The sequence below is a fragment of the Diorhabda carinulata genome, chromosome 5 (assembly GCF_026250575.1).
Source record: "Diorhabda carinulata isolate Delta chromosome 5, icDioCari1.1, whole genome shotgun sequence".
NCBI lineage: Eukaryota > Metazoa > Arthropoda > Insecta > Coleoptera > Chrysomelidae > Diorhabda > Diorhabda carinulata.
In genome coordinates this window covers 27,044,535-27,062,740 of record NC_079464.1, presented here as the reverse complement: position 1 = coordinate 27,062,740, position 18,206 = coordinate 27,044,535, and the positions used below count along the sequence as shown (strand labels likewise).

The 18,206-nt window shown below is 32.0% G+C and overlaps 1 protein-coding gene and 1 long non-coding RNA gene across 7 annotated transcripts in view; one reads left to right on the top strand and one right to left on the bottom strand.

Annotated features, from left to right (window-relative positions):
- LOC130894040 (collagen alpha-1(XVIII) chain) overlaps positions 1-18,206 on the bottom strand; it is a 577,499-nt gene that overhangs the window by 475,862 nt on the left and 83,431 nt on the right. The gene's annotated exons all lie outside the window — the stretch shown is intronic.
- Positions 317-972, top strand: LOC130894041 (uncharacterized). The gene is made up of 3 exons (XR_009059277.1): positions 317-601; positions 663-760; positions 822-972. It is a non-coding gene; the product is annotated as an uncharacterized LOC130894041 (long non-coding RNA).

The window sequence follows — 18,206 nt, the reverse complement described above, 5'->3', positions numbered from 1 at the left end:
AATTTTTATTATATTTAATGGGATTGTTTGACGTTTCCATTTTCGATTAGTAGAAAATGTGCCTACAACCCCGATTATTGAACAGGATAAACACCCTAGCATCCCTCAAATCTTTAAAAAAGATCAGGCAGATGGTAGTTTAAAGTACAGTGAGATCCTACATTTGTGAATGACTACTCCTTTAAAAATTTTTAAAGAAGAAGGGTAGTATGTAATAAAGTGTTTTGAATTACTCTCACAGTATTACACGCAAAATTATTTAGCTACAACCGGTCAGAACAGCACGAAGATAACCTTTAACGAAATTCGCATATGGGTGATTCCGTTCTAACTGTGATTTTTTGTATTCAAAATTTCAAGATTTTAAAATTTAACTTTTCTAACTTTTTTATGCATATTATTCATCTATTTTACTGTAAAAATAAAACTCTAAGAGGAATTTACTACAACTTCAAAGTATCACGAGCAAGACACAAATGTCGGATTTTGAGTTCCACGGTACTGACTCATTTATCCACGGTACTGACATGGTAACTTAAGATATTAAACAACAAGTGCATCAATTTTCCTCAGTTTGATCATAAACATTAGAATTTATAAGGTAATTAGTTTAAATCATTTGTTACGACAAAAAAAATTAATAATTTATCGGTAAATTCTAGGAATGGACATGACACGGTACTGACATGGTAACTTAAGATATTAAACAACAAGTGCATCAATTTTCCTCAGTTTGATCATAAACATTAGAATTTATAAGGTAATTAGTTTAAATCATTTGTTACGACAAAAAAAATTAATAATTTATCGGTAAATTCTAGGAATGGACATGACACGGTACTGACATTCAAGTGATGTAGTATAAGTTTTCTTTAAGTGGCAAGTTATATTGTATAAAAATAATGTTTAAATATCTTAAGAATTATTCAATTAACACAAAATTTTTATTAATTGATTATTAATTAATGACTAGTACAAAAAAACAATACAGGACATTGAATATCACAGTTAGAACGGAATCACCCATATATCACTGGAGCTATAAATGTCCAACTAAATATCATTTGATATTTTCATAAATCTCAATAATTGAGTAGAAAAATCAGTGCGTAACTATGAATATAAAAAAAAAACTTGAAAATTAAAAATTTGGCATATTAGTATATCAAAGTTGATAGTAATGTTATTCATAATACTCGTAATATATATATTTTTACTCATGTATGTTGAAACATTTCATAAAATATCAATATTTACATATAAACACTGATTATTCCTTTTTTATTCATTCCAACATGCAGATCTATGATTCGAATACGTGAAGGTGAAAATCTCGTTACTGAGACACCCATCAACTATCTTAAAGCTTACGAGTCTAAATAGAAAAGAAGTTTGACGATTTGAACAGCTTGATTGACACACGTTGTAATTATCTGCGGCCGATGTGGATAGGCAACTAATTTAATCTAGAAATCAAAGATTTGATAAAAATACTAAGTTCGAAGAAGGGAAATGGATATTAAAGACACGCAAATATACTTACGCGAATTATGGACATTTTTTATAATAATATATTCAGTAATATCGAATTCTTTGAATGAATAATTTGAGTGTCTCTCAATCTTTTACTTTAATATGAATGCAAAACTTCTTCTGTGAGATGTTTTCTTAGATATAGAGATCGATACCCATAACTTTATGTAGACAAAAAGTCGTGTTATTAACTAAGGAAAACATATTTTTTGTCAAAAATCGATTTTATTTATCAATGTAATCATTCCAAAACTTCTTTCTCAACTTTTCAATGTCGTGCTTGTAGAAGTATTTGTCTTTTGTCTAAATACAAGCTTCAGTTCAGCAGCTATGAGGCCATTTTTTCTTTATTTTTGCATTCAAACGATCCAAAAACTCTATGTAGTATTCGCTCTTTCCCTTTTGGAGATAGTCGATGGACAATATTTCATGCGCATTCCAAAATACTGAGGCCATAACCTCTCCAGCTGACTGTTGCGCCTGTGGACGCTTTGGAGGTGATTTACCGGATGTAGTCCACTCAGATGATGATTGTTTTAGTTCCGAAGTGAAGTGATGGATCCATGTTTCATCCAATGTCACATATCGATTCAAAAAATCTGATTTATTACGTTAGTTACGTTAAATACTGCTCTGAATCTTCAACACGTTGTTGTTTTTGATCAACTCACCTTGGAAAAAGATCAAAAAGGACAGATGTTCATTCATAATTGTAAATACACTACCGTCTGATATCTTTACGGCCTCAACTATCTCAGGCATATCAATTTAGGATTAGATATAACCAATTTGTGGACTTTTTTGGTGTTTTCTGGAGTAGCCACCTCAATTGGATGACCAGAAAGTTTACCATCATCGGTGTCTGTACGACCACGTTTAAATTCAGCAAACCAATAACAAATGGTTCTTTTCGATGGATAAACCATTGCTGAACTATTACAGTATTTTTTTTTTCATCAAGAAGCAATTATAAACACACGAAATTGTTGTGAATCCATTGCTTTGAAAATAACAAAACTAGCTTCAATTAAAAGGCTGTCACTTTTTCCGACTAATCGAAATGTCATGAAATTTTACACATAGTGTTTTGACAGTCGGTACTTTCAATAACCAAAAATTTCTGAACCGAAAAGGGTTCCTGTGTACTGTACCACATCGAAAGGGGGATAATTTGGGGACAGACAAGAATAAGATGCTTCCCGTGTAAGAATGAAACCACTAGAACGTTCTTTTCTAGTTCCATTGAACGATAAATGTTTTGATGAATCCCATTAATTATTATTATATTACATTACATGGAATTAAATAAAAATTATGATATCTTTATTTCCATAACGACCCACGATAACAATCATAAATTACAATTCAAAGATGTTTTTAAACATTTCTTTAGGTCATACACTTACTTTAATCATTTTAAAACATTTTTATAGTTCTGGGCATTAATGGGTTTATAAGCAACATCAACATATACGTAATCAAAGAAAAAATATTTATTTCTAAGTGTAATAAGAAATATAAATCGACATTACTCGTTTTATTCATATAAGTGTTGATTATTTTTAAAACATATCTTCCTTTTTTTAAATATTAGGTCATTTTAGTTGCTAGAAAAAAAGTCTTTTAACCATTCTCGGTGAAAATACTAAAAATACTATAGTCTTATTAATGAAAAATGTGATTTATATGGTTGTGAGCTAATTCCAGAGTTTAGTAGAGGCGGAAAAAGGTGAATAGCCTACATGCGGCAAATTAGTAAGTCCGCCAGTGTTTTTATACCACGTTCCCCTTAATTAAATACAAGGAATTCATTTTTTTTGGATATTTTAGAAGCTTGGGTGATGCAACACCGGTAAACACAAGGAAGGAAATAATCGAAATTCCATTGTGACGCTATGAAGCAGAATCTTGAAATGCTCTTCCAAGTTCAAAGAAATATCCTCCGTAGATTCCGGAAATGTGTAGAAGTGCAAGGTACCCCCTTCAAACGTTTTTTATAGTTATTTTTGTTTTTATTAGATAAGTTGTAGGACAAAACTAAGTTTTTCTACATTTAAATTTTTTCCTTATGTAAGTAACACGATGTTCAACAGTATACAGTTCAATTAGAAATGTTTGAGTGTGTTTTCATACCTTCTGTAAGTATTTCCAATGAATAATTACAATTTATGATCATTTTTTCCAGAATGTGTCTTTTTGGCAAACAGTTTCCTAGGCATGTATAACGATCTAAAAATCTACATATCTCCTAAACCATAAATTTTATCGAATTAAACAAAGAGTAACTTTTTGTTGATAACTCGATTTGAAAAGTAATTTTTGCTATCTTTAGATTGTATAGGTTGTCCCATGGATAGTTAACCATTGAGGGAAGAGACGCCCTTGTCCTTCAGATAGTAGTGTAGAATTATTTATTCTGTCAAACATACTACATGGACGTACATAATCATCCATTGAAAATTCATAATGTTCGAATGTATAATTTAGAAATTATACCTACGTAAAAATATAAGTTCTGATTTAGAAACTTTAAAGGTCTGTAACTCAGAAACGAGGGATCGTATGAGAAAATTTTTTCTATGTTTCGGCACTATGTTCACGTCATCTACTCACTTCCGAATTTTTACATCAAGACCTGGAACACTCTGTGTATTTCTACGGGAACCGGCTGTTTTTAAAGTGGGTTATGTTAGGTTAGGGCGCTCATGGTGGGAGAGGCACGTGACTGGTATCTAGCGTTTCCTTTGTTCATAGCATTTACATATCAGTCATAGAGATGGAGCCGTGGACGCTAGACCAACGCTTGTACACTATGAGAGTTTTGTGCGAAATGACGAATCCGTAGCTGCTGTTCAGCGAGATTTCCGCCGTCAGTTTAATATCCAGTGGTCCACACAAACACAATATTGCAATGGGTAAACAACATTCGAACAAGTGGATCAATATTGAAGAAAAAGCACTCCAACGAACTGCTAGCACTCCAGAGAACATTGAATGAGTAGCAGCACTTCAAACGAGCACAAGTACGGAGAGACGAATTCTGCATACAGATCTAAATTTCCATCCTTACAAGATAGCCGTCGTGCAGCAGTTAAAAGAGCAAGATTTCCAGTATTTTATCGTAGTTAATGTATACTTTTCTATAGTACTAGACACTTTGCTATAAATTTTAGCATCTCTTTTCGGATGATTAACGGCCAAAAGTTTAAATATGTGAAAAATGAATAAGAGAAGTCCCCCACAAATGGAACGTTGTAATGTCTACTCTAGCTCAAATAGCCATCACTCCACGGCAACAAAATTTTGTGATTTTTCTAAGGCTTTCGATTGTGTTAATGATAATATTTTAATTAACAAATTGCAGTACTACGGCTTCAAGGTTAGCATGGTTTAAGTCATACCTTATTAACAGAAGTCAGCTAGTAAGGATTAAAGAGTGCCCCAAGGCTCAGTACTAGGCCTATTTTGTTTCTTCTATTTATAAACGACATCAGTGATAACATATGTTTATTTGCACTTCATAGAACCATGTCTAGTGACCTAATCACCCTTAAATCAAGCGATTCTAATCTTCTCTGTCTTAACGTTTCTAAAATTGAAGTTTTATCGTATAAAAAAACATTGTTGCTTTTTTTATTAAATAACACCATCATTGACGTCGTTATTTATGTAAAATTCTTAGTGCTAGTTGTGGACAATTCCTTGAAATGGGAGTTACATATTGCCGCCTTATCTAAAAAATTAAGTTTCTCCTGTTTTGCGCTGAGATCAGTTTCAAAAAAATTGAACTCATCCACCCCCTTAACAGTTTATTATACAAAAGAAAGCTGTTAGATATTCACTCGGACTAAACAGTAGGGCTCACTGCAGCGAACTCTTTAAAAGATTAAAAATTATTACTCTTCTTTCCTTGTTCATCTTTGAATCCGTTTGCCTAATTCGGAAGCCCGCTTCTCCAATTTCAGAAAGGTCGTTGCACGAGCCCGACCTCTTCCTACCTACTTTGAGGGCTCAACATTTCACATTGCAAAGAAATGCACAATCACTTGCCAATTGAAATCCAATAGATATCATCCCGCGTTTCGCAATAATTTGAGGGCATATTTCCTGAAAGTGCCTTCTACTCTGAAAACGACTTCTATTCTAATAATAATATTTAAATCCGGGTATGCTGCGTACTGGTTTATTTTTGTTAAGGACTTTATACTAATCATCACTTATAATCATTGGAAATGAAACACCAATCGCAAAAGTATTTGAATTATTTATAATTTATACGCTAATATGATTATAATTTAATGTATTGTGCATTTATTATCTAAAAAAAATTATTTTAAAGATACTTATAGTCTGGTATGATTAATATGAAATTTAACTAATCGCCTTCGCTATCTCGCCTGTCCTCTACCGATCCTTAAGGTGAAAATTAATATTTTATTAATAAAATAAAGCCTTTTCTGTCTCTATAGGATAAATTTCACTTCTATTTATTACATTACATTCGTTTCAGTAACCTCACTTCCATTGTTTGATTAAATTCATATCTAAAGATTATTATTACGGTTGTGAAATCACACTATTGCTTTCAATATTAATATCTCGTCAAACAACAATATGAACTTTTCGGTTTTATTCCCATTTTGTGCTCTACCAACTTCATTAATTAATATGTCAAAGTTTGCTTATTAATTTCTGTAAGTAATATAACAAGATATTGTTTGAGCCTTTTATTTCAACAACTAAATTGGGGTGAAAGGGATTCCTGAATAAATTGTACAAACAAATGTTGTTTTAATAAGAGCTTGATTTCAAATTTCGTACAAATTTGAATTGTCTGTAATTTGGTTTTCGGAAACAGTCAAATATTATAACTAAAATTGTTGATATAATAATACATAGAACTTAAGAATACGTTTTAGCAATAATTCTCGGCATAAAAATAAATTCACGAAGAGAAATTTTATGTCACTATTATAAAAGCGTGAGTTTCTTTTCATGATATTTTTAAACTTTTGCATTTTAAGCATTTTGTAACCAGTCCGTGGTCTCTTCGAATGATTTTTTCTAGTAGTAGTTTTCTTCTAGTAGATTACTTGTGACATAATTTTCCCTTTGATGTATCTGGACCCCAAATTTGAGAAAGTTATTCGTCAACAACTTCTCTAACCAACTTTCAAAGTGAAATTCACCACCTCAAGTGATTCGATAGTTGGTTAGCTTTTGTGGCAGAAAAAGATACACTTTTTCCTGTACATTTGGTTGGTTACGTGTAACTTAAACCAAAAGTTCAAATATCTCTGTTTGAAAATTTCTGGATTGCAGTTTTCAAAGCTAGACATAAGGAACTCATGTTTAGGATGTTAGCTTGGGAGTAGTTTGCTCTCGTAGTACCGTGGAACGCTAGTCGATAAACTTCATCAATTGCTTTAGCATTAACTTCACTGTGTAAAGATCACCACACCACAGGGCGGATGAGAAGGTTATTTGTGAGACCAAGATGGTCGTACAGATCGGGGTTTGAGGCTATAAGTTTTCCCCACCATTCTTATTACAAGCCCAATAAGTCACAGTTGTTTTACGGACCTGTTTATCAATATGTGACTTCTAAGAGTTTAGCATCTTATCTAGACTAACACCGATGGAAGCATTCAACTTTTCTTTTTTCAAGTTTGTGGAAATTTTCATTAAGAATTTCTTTTTTTTAGTCTCATTCTTAATTTGGTTAACCCTCGGGAATCTAAAGGTACATCACTCTTTGATGGGGTTGAGAGTTTTAGGTATATTATTTTAGGATTGTAGTCTTGGACCAGAAGTGCAACGTCATCTGCCTTTCCAGCTCTATATTCTTAATAACTATCGTCCACATGAGGGTAAAGGTTACCCCGCTATGCTTTTTTCGTAGAGTCAAATCGAATCGAATGCTTCTTCTAAACCAATGAAGACGCCCTTCTAATTTCAACACGTTTTGGAGCTTACATGGATTCTACTACTATATGGTAAACTTTTTAGATATTATTAGTGAAGTTTATTTTTTTTTATCGATACAAACGAGAGAAATATTGTTTATGTACGATAACTCTAATATATAAATACATATAAATAATAATTTTGTTCAAAAATTTTTATATCCAACATTAATATTAACATTTTTCTATCGAATGTACTGCGATATATTATTTCATAAAAACCAATGTTCTACGCTACTCTCCTAATTATTATACAACCCACTAACTTTGTTCATTATTTGATTTTTTTAACCTTTGCCATACTTGTAAATTGTCGGAATGGATTGGACTGCACCATGAAGTTGGCAGACATCAATTAATCTAAATTTTCGATGAAATATTGCCAAATATTCCACACAACCTTGATAAGATATACAACCATAACTAGTTAAATCTAAAAATCAATTAGCAAAAGGATATGATGATCGATGCTTTGGCGCCTTCAACTGCTTTATCTACAGCATCCTTGACATTAACTCAAGTTTTTTGGTAAATTTTCTGATGAAATAACATTAAAATGGTAATTATAGAGCAGCATGGTTGTTTATAAAATACGGATATTATTAAATGGAAAGTCTATAATTATAATTTTTTTATGAATTGAACAATCGACATGGCACTATGGATTTATAAAAAGAGTATAAATATATTTCTTGCGATAACCAGTGACGATTTTTTTGGCTCGATGTACGGGTTTCAATACAGAAAATGTTAATAGTTTGTTCTAGTTGTGGGAGATAATAACCTAGATATTTCTTCGTTTTTTGGTTAGCATTTCTTTATGTTTGTGGAATGGCTAATTCCAAAGAACGACGAGGAATAGACAAACCTGGGTTTTCTTTCAACACTTTGGGCTACAGTAGCAATTTTCTCAATTGTTCTTGAGCGACGTGCACGGGTTTTATTTTTCACATCACTAACCCAGCTCAAATTTTTCCACCAATTGCGGTCCGAGAAGGTGCTTCACGTCGACCCAAAAATGTTTTAGTTTTACGAACCTTCTCTGCCAAACTTTCACCATTTTTATAGTGAATTTTAATAATTTCAATGCGTTGTTGAAGCGTGTATCGTTCCATTTTCATTATTGGCGTAGTTTCTACTTGTCAAATGTTAAAAAATGACAGCTTCAAAAGTGACATTTACCGAAGTAGCGGACTGTTCAAAATAACACTTCTTAATGGAAAACCCTTTATTTTTCAGCAGTAGTACGTTAAAAAAATATCCTTACTGCTTCTAATATTAATCTATTAAATTTTTCAACTTATTGTTATGTGTAATGAGATTTTTATTTTTTATTAAAATATTTTATATAACTTTTTTTGGTGGTTGAAGTTAACAGAAACATTTTACCTTAAAAAAAAGTGTCAATTTTTTAGGTATATATTATCTAATTCAGGAAAATTAGGATTTTCGGCGGATTTGAATTTTAAATAATTCATAACAATTAATGGGTTGGAGATACGATAATAGGTGTGAGGATTTTTTCATTCGGAATATTGTAAAGAATATAAAAAAAATTATTTCATTGCAAAAAATGCATTTTTTCTGGCTTATTAAGTTTTTCCTTGTTTAAACAATAACATCAAAAGATATCAATTGTCATCTTACACTTTTATAATCAGGAACACCTCTCGGACATTTAAAAAAAAATTTGACTAATGCGCCACTATGCTCTGGTCTAATATAGTACATTGGCGGAATTTATACTCATTTTTTAGGACCATCTGCAATTTTTTAAATTCAGATTCAAAGGCTAGCGATTAACGTGTTAAAATCAACTTTTTCTTATATGGCTTGCATACTAATCTATTTACAAAAATTCTAAATATGAACAATTTTTAGGTTCAATGCCCTATCGTAATTTTATTTTTAGTGATGACCTCAAATCAACAAAAATAATTATTTGGCGTTTATATGCAAAATAATTAATAATACATTCATTTGATACAAAAGGAATAATCGTAATCGCTGATTATTTGTGTAAATACATAAGATAGTGTCTAGATACACCATCATTATCCGCATTACAAATATTGTTAATGGTATTGTACTGCATATGAGTAACAAATTATGCGAAACGCAAATTAGTATGCCTCCTCCCACTTAAAAGTTGTTTCCGTATATCGCAATTTATTATTAACGTCTACTATTCGGTCTTCATTCATCTAAATTCATTCATAAAATGTAAATTAGTAATATCGCGCCGACTTACACAATCCAATCATTATTTCACGGCGATAGAAAAGCAGAGGCGTAGTTTTACATTTGTACTATTTAGAAATGCAGCTATTAGTGACGTCTCCATTGGCGTACCTTGAAAATACGCAAATATATTTATTGTAATGTAGTATTATATCAAGTTATTGTAATAATTTCTATGAATCGCTCAATGTGTTGCTAAGCGCAAATCTCGAGAACAGCTGAAACGATTTCGTTAATATTTTTTTCATAATAATCCTAGAAATACGAGGATGGTTCTTACGGAGAGAAAAATTTGAAAAATTGCCTTTATAAACAACACTTTTCTAATATCTATAATATAATCATCAAGTTTTTTTTCGTAAATCAATTATAGTATGCGTTACGTGGCATGTGGCTCTGTCCTGTTGGCACCACATGTCAGCTAATTTATGTCTTGAAAATTTTCTGTGTCTACTCTATTCACCATTGACTTTCACATTCTGAACCATCGCTTTTGAAGAGATATTAGAAGCAACGGAGTCACTAACTTCTCGGTGTGGTCGTTTGAAAAAGTATTCATTGAACCAGTCAGAACCAGTTATCAAGCCAATTATCAAATGCTCCCTCTCAATGGAATTAAACATAGTAATATAGAAAAAAACGTATTTTAAGGAGCGAGATAGTTGTGACTGCTATTAATCATCAAAACCACAGGCTTTAGTTTGTCCACATAAATTGACGCTTTGCAAGTTGCTTTTCTTCTGCATCTATTCGTTCTGCCACTAACTATTCCTTTATCTCTGCAAATTTATAACTTATTTTCACTCTAATTTACAATTGATTGCATGATTTACACACCAACAGGAAATTTATAAAAAAATATTTTCCCTACTCTTATGAAATTAAATAACCCCTTTAGTGTCGCCACTGTTTTTGAATCTCAGGTATACCTAGTTCAATAAACCTAATTTGCATCTGTCTATCTGCATAAATATTCACGTTTAATACTCCTACAAATATTACAAATGGCATATTTTGCGTAAGCAACATGCTGTACATCGATCATGTACCAGCTGGAGAATATGTGTGATAAATGAAAGACCCTTGTAACAATCTCGGAGATTTAGGTAGATTTTCTTTGTGAATAACTTATATGAAAAAGATTTCTTTTCGATGTTTAAAAAATGAAATTGTTTTCCCGTGGAACAACGATTTTGAAGAAGAAATTGTTTAGTTGGAAGAATGAAAGTATTTATTGATCTTGAGAATTTAATAAAATACTTATTGTGAGATTTTTGGGTAAAATTTTGTAATATGACTGAATTATAAGGGAATTCATGATTAAATAGGTTACAACTTTTACTAATCAACATACTTACATAAGGACAACATCTCCCTTTTTTCACATATTGAACAACCCCACTCTAGTGGATAAAAACATATTAGTTTGATAGTTTCAAGGGTTTAATTTTATTTTCTAGAATTGAAGGTTACATTGGATTTTCAAACCAAAAATGCCAAGGTAAAACCAGTGTGATAGTGCTAATTACATCATTAGAAAATCAGGTATTAACGTACGTAACAAAATATTTCGTAAAGAAATCGTAGTCAATTTAATTTTATATAACTTAGAATCTAGTTGCCAGAGAAAATACAGATTTTATTATGTTTAAATTCTCATACATCATTAAATTATTTTCAAATTTATGCCGTACAAGTCAGATTTCCGAAAAAGTATATACAGTTTAGCAGGACATTTCCAAAAACTAACTTCCAAAAACTGGACAGCCTAAAAATTTGACTAACGCCCAGTCAAATAGATTGATGAAATGTGCAAAGCACAAATTAGGAACATCAACTCGAAGGTTATATGTATGTATCTATGGATTTGGGGTCTCGTATACACTGCGACCCAAAGGATCTATTATCCCCCTTTCTTGCTGCGATACTGGAGAACCCAGTGTTTAATCCCACTTCTTTTAAAAAGTATAGAATGTGGAATGGTTTTAATTGACGGAGATCTTCGTCTTCTATTTCATACGCTCCCAGGTGTAGTGCTCTGGAGCTCTTCAGCGTTTCACACTCCGAAAGAACGTGGATAGAGGTTTCATCCTCTGTGCAACACAACCTGCACAACAAATTATCTGCTAGATCTAGCGTCTTCAGGTGTTTCGGGTCCCAAGAAGGGCTTGTCTGTCCCCGTTTTAGCGAGCTTATCAACTATTTTAACTCGAAGGTTAAATTTGGGATTTCCCATATCGAAAAAGGAAGAAGCGTCCCAAATATACTAAAGATCAGTTGCGCAGAATTAAGATTGCTGCCGTGCATCAAGAAGACGTCACTTTACAGAGAATAGAGCTGTGATCATGGATGAAGAAAATAACGTTCAGAATTTAAAGACAATGATAGATTTCACACGAAAAGGAAATTTGAAGATTTGAAGGCATTTCACGTTTCTACGTCAGTAATGTGAGGGGTGAAGCGTTGGCTGCACAAATTTATACAGGAAGGCTACAAAATTAGTTGGTTTTTTAATACAATCATCCCAATGGAAAAATAATATTTTGGACAGATCTAGCTACCTGTTACTACGCCATAATAATCGGAGATTGGTTAGAGGCTCACGACATACCCCAGGCTCAATTACTTAGTTTTGGGCTATATTTAGTAGAAAAGTGTATGATAAGAGTTAAGAAGCCGAAAAGGATCAACAGCTTCGACGTAGAATATTTCAAAAAATAAGCCAAATTATTAAATCACACCAGCAAATGTTTCAACGCGCAATTGAAGAAGATGGCCCTTCAAGTATAATTTGGATTTTGTTTCTTATTAACTATATATTAAGAAAAAAGGGCTGAATAAATAAATTCTTAACATTATTTAGGTATTTCAAAACAGCACTACATAGTCACTAAGTGAAATCTTGAGCTGAAACAAACACAATTTAAAAAATAGTCATACAAAATTTAGTGTTTTTATCTCAAATATATTGTTGGTGAAATAATGATTTTGCTCCATAGTTTATCAGCTCTGTACGCATAGATCTACATTAATTATATTCGCCATTACAATATCAAATTTATGAAATATAACGTTTCAAACATAATGAATTTTTAACGAGCACAAAGTGAACTAATCGGGTCTCAACTAGATAAAAAAAAGCAAAATGACGAGGAGCAAACCTAGTTCACTTAAACCCGTTTTAAACCGATACGAATAAGTCCGGTAGGTAGAACGATAATTCGAATAATCGTGACCGATATAACCACAAAATTTCCATTTTCGGTTTTCCGGAGAAGATCACGTTTACCTACGGTTTTAATTATTTTCCAGAAACTAAAATATATCATACATTTCGAATGAGGGTAGATTTCGGCCAAAGGTGTGCGTGCGATTATATTTTATAGACTTTGTTTATAAGTTCCTGAAGAAAAATACAACGTTCTCGCTTTTACTTCAACACTACAATCAAAACCTTATAAATAGGCTTGCCAAATGTCCCGGTTTGACCTGGACAGTCCCGGTTTTCAGACAACGTCCCGGTAAAAACGTTTAAAGTTATTAATTGTGTAGGATTATAAAGGATCGCATACGTACTGTTAGCGTCTTGTTTCGCCAACCATGACTATAAACGATGGGATAGACTCTTCGGGAGAGGCTAGTACTAGGCACTAACTAAAGGGTGTAGGTTTAACACCAGAAGAAATTTCATTGCACAGTACACTCCCTCGAGGAATAACATTTTACTCGCCCACGTCGGCGCTAGACTTGCGATACAGACGAAAGTCAATCAGTTAACAGTCCTTATCAGCGGTGCGTTTTGTGTTAGCGAGCTAGCCCTGTTTTATTCATGTTTTAAGTTAAAATATTGTTGGATTGTAGATATTTTTAAATGTGAAATTGCTATGATATCAGAAGAACCTTCAGGTTTGGCAGAAGCAGTTCTTGAACTTCGATCTAATACTGAAGCACGTATTCAATTTGAGAGTAAACCAAATCTGTCTTTTTGGATGTCAAAAGCGGCGAAGGCTTTCAAAATTGTACATGAAGAGGCGGTTAAAAAATTGCTGCCATTTGGAACAACAGATTTGTGCGAACAAGGCTTTTCCACTCTGATGAACATAAAAACGAAGAACAGAAATCGACTAAGCGCCGAAGACTGTATTCAATTCTTTCTTATATCAAAAAATCCCAATTTTGAAGCAATTGTATCGAACATGAAACATCATTTCTCCAAAACGTGAAGGAAGAATGTTTTCAATTATTCTTTTTTTTTTAATTTTTCAATTCTAATTTTTGTTTGTACCACCATTATTATTAAAATTTGTTATATTACTATTATTACCTTTATGTATTACTAGGTATTACATTGATAAATTGAATAAATGATGTTTAAATTAAATTTTTAGTTATTGTTTTCTTTTCAAAATTATCATGGGAGCTATATATATATGTAAGATGCTAATAAGAGGCGATTTCGTTTTTTTTGCTTTTAGCCATGTGGCCATATCAACTTACTCAAAAATATTTTGGGGTGATGATTAAAAAAGTTCCCCGACCGCTGCGTTACAGGAAAGCCGGTAGCGAAAATGGCGCTCACTTGGAGGATATTATTTTTTAAAAGTAATTTTCCATTTTATGTCCTATATATTATATGCAAATTGGTTATAATTAGTTATGTTTATTATTAATCTTTTCAAAATGAAATACTATAAATTATACTTATTTTTATATTGTTTGTATATAGATTGACATTATTTTCGAATTAATATAACCAGATAATTTATTGAATTATTAACAAGCTATACAGTTTAAAAAGTAGCTTTGTCAATTTGGTTAAGATAAATTTGTGAATATGATATCTTCCATATAACAAATTCTAGATTGATGAACAATGTTCAAGAAAATTAATTTATCTAGACCTACGCTTATGAATAGTTCAACTAGTCTATTAATTCAAGTCAAATATACGTTCTAAAGATGGAATTTGCGAAATTGATTATAGTTATTAACTATAAAGTCTACATAACTGCCATCATTTCCAAGTTTCCAAATAGCTATACAGTTTCTACAGGGTTCATAAATATTTCTCACCCAAACTTTATATCTAAAATAATGTAGTATCTTCGTATACACTGCTCGACAATGATACAGATCAAAGTAGTATTCTCAACAATACTTTCAACAAAAAATTGGAAACCAAACTCAGTTCCTTCATTTACTTCGTTTTGATTCGATTATACTAGAAGAAAATTCATATGTTAATTCTTACAGTAGAATATGTTTCGTTAGAACCTGCTTACATGTGTACAATCTTATGTGGATCACCAAAAGGTTACTGTAAGTGAATTTTATACGTATTATTATTTATACGAGTGGATTAACAATACAAAAATAACAATCAGTGTAATGATTACTGGGTTCCTACCAAATTTTCGGTACTACAAACTTCATTGATCTTTTCTCACCTCGGGACCAATTTATAATAAAACGTAACGTAACCTAAACCTAATTCATGTTATTTTAAAATAGTTAAAAGAATAAAAAAGAGAAAGACCGTCAAGATTGTACGGCAAGAGTTACATGATACATGTGGAGCCCATTTTTTATCTCGATTTTTCACTGGTAGTTTAAAGTAAGCTCGATATACCTCGCAAATTTTTAAATTTGTACTTAAATCATACTTTGTCTCCCTCACTTTAATAAATTGGCCGCAAATATAAAAAAAACGAGTCAGCATCTCGTTTACAGCTTTTTGTAGCCATTTTGCACAGATTGATACAGTGGAAAAATGATATGAAAGACGTTATTTCTCTGTAATATTCAAACACCAAATGTTTGGGCGCAAAAATCGAATATTTTTAAATTCTAATCACATTTCTTCTTATGTATATGCTTATATAATCAGAATATATTGAGTAAATAAAAGCGCAAAATGAATGTTTTTGATGACCCGTGTTATTTAATCAATTCGCAAAAACTATCATGATCTTTACAATTTTATGAATCAGAAACCGGTGAATTGTGAAGATCTAATTTTGTATAATTTAAAAATCACAATAGCATTATTGCATTATTCTATTGGTGCAACTACAATAAAATTGTAATGAACTTTTTCAATAGTTTTTCGTAGAAAGCTATAAAAATCCAGTTATTTACAAGGAAATCGTCAAAACACGTACAAAAATTAAATGTGAATTAATTTAATCATATCATAAATTACGGGGTTTTGTTTATTTGCATACACAAGTGCAACGTGATGCATTTGTATGCGTAAGTGTACGTTAAACTCATGTCTACATATAAATTCATTCTTGTATGTTTATTATGAAATTGGTATGAGTGGACGGTAGTTATGCTCAAGCAGACATGAAGGAAGTAAATGTCGTTTTGGCAATACAACTCTATGCAGCTCAGATGTAAATTTAATATTTATTTTATTATCAATTTTACTAAAATGAAAAAACTTTTTTATGTTTTTACATTAAGAGTATCTTAACATCAATAGCTTATACATTGTTAACGATAATGATGATTTTTTATGTTGAAAAATAAAATATCCATCTAATTTTTGAGGTACATTGCAATCCTTTTTCATAGACGAAAATAGATTTTACCCAATTTAATGTCCCGCGAAAGCGCTGGTCATTGACACAATAACCAATCAAGATTTTAAGTTAATCGATAAGTTATGGTAAATTACTGTTCTAATGTCCAAAATGTCCCCAAAAAATCAATTCTAGCAACTACCTAATGGCCTGAAAATTATAAACACACCGAGAAAAAAATTCAGTTTTGTTCTAGTATCTGCTTTCAGATTATTCATTCCATTCAGTCAATTGAAAACATTTCTATCGACAATTAAAAAAAACTTGAACATTTTTAGCCTGTGGAAATATCAAAACCATTAAAAATTTAAAATAGGACTTCCACTAATATAAATAAATACTGCATTTTCTGCTATGAACAGTGGTAACAAATTTTGTTCGGGTCAGTTCTGAATTAGCACGAATTAGAACAAGTTTATGGCTATGTTAAATGAGGGAGTCTTTCAAAGTGTTGATCGGTACCAGACATAAATACACAGTTTACACTACCTCTACACCAACACTTCCAACTAAATGTTTCGATAACCAAGTTATCGTCTTCAGAGATCGAAGGTGAACAGTTAAGTTGATCTATTAATCCTACACCATTTAAATAGTTCGGAATATGTGATGGCTCTAGCTTCCAAACATCTTCATCTTCTATTTTGAGAGAATGTGGAAAGAGGTTTAATCCTCTATATAGCAGATTCTGCACGTTGTACTCTTAACCTTATTTGCTTCAGGTTTCTATCGAAGTGGAAGTGCCCCAATAAGACTCCTACCAGTATTCTTAGATTTTTTTTACCTGTATTGATACATTTAACAGATCTTTCCTGGGTATAGTTTCCTAGGAGTATCTTTGCCTGTTTCATCCCCTGTAGAATGTTCCAGTAATTGATTTTTTTACTATCTACCTACTTTATAGTGTTTTAGATTCCACAGATTCAGTTCCTACTCAATAATTATCTACCTTTATCTAACCCTACTTCTGAATGTCTATCTGCTATCATTTCCTTACATTTCACTATGTCCCAGAACCCATTGGAATAACACTATTTTTTTCTCTAGCTTATTCAAGTTGCCCAGGCATTTCTATATCAACTTGGATCTTTCGACATCGAAGCTCAGAGTTCTAATGAGTATTGGACAGGATGATTTTGATTATTTTCTGTTTGCGATAACTCCTTTCTAAATATAGACTTAAGTTACGAAAAAAACTGATTCTTCATAAAAAGTTTTGCGTGGCTTGAAAAAAAAATACAATCGTGAGAATTTAAAATTTTTCAGTCGTGTACGAGGTATAATAAAAAATATGAATTTCATCATAGTATAGAAACGCTGCTCGATTCAAATCAGCACTTGAATCTCTTGTTCTGCGTCGCAAATTATCTATTTGTTGACCTCTGCTGTTCGCTCGACGATTTAGCATTGTCAACTGAGCCGTTTCACGGGCTGCCTCACTTTGCTCTTGTGATTGTGAAGTCGAGCCATACTAACGCGGCGCTGTTCACGTGCAATTTCTTGTTCTTCTTCAATCCTTTATGGCTTTGTCGGGAAAGATTCGATCGTCTTGGTAGCGGCATTAGTAATTAAACTTCACTTCACTTCAATTTAACTAAATATTTATTTCAAAACTCAAATTTTCAACCATTCATTCATAGAAAAAATTTCTTAGCTGTTTGATATTGAATCTGATTCTTTTTTGTTATACCAAGTTTTATAGTGTCTGACGTTTTATGTCAAGTCACACGGGAACGCTGTCGAACAGAATAAAAAGTATCCTATGTCCGTCTCCTGGCTTTAAGCTACCTCCTCACCAATTTTCAGCCATCGGTACGTATAAAATCTTGAGTAGCTTTGTCAACTGATTTCAGTTTTTCTTTACATATTTTTCGGTTCT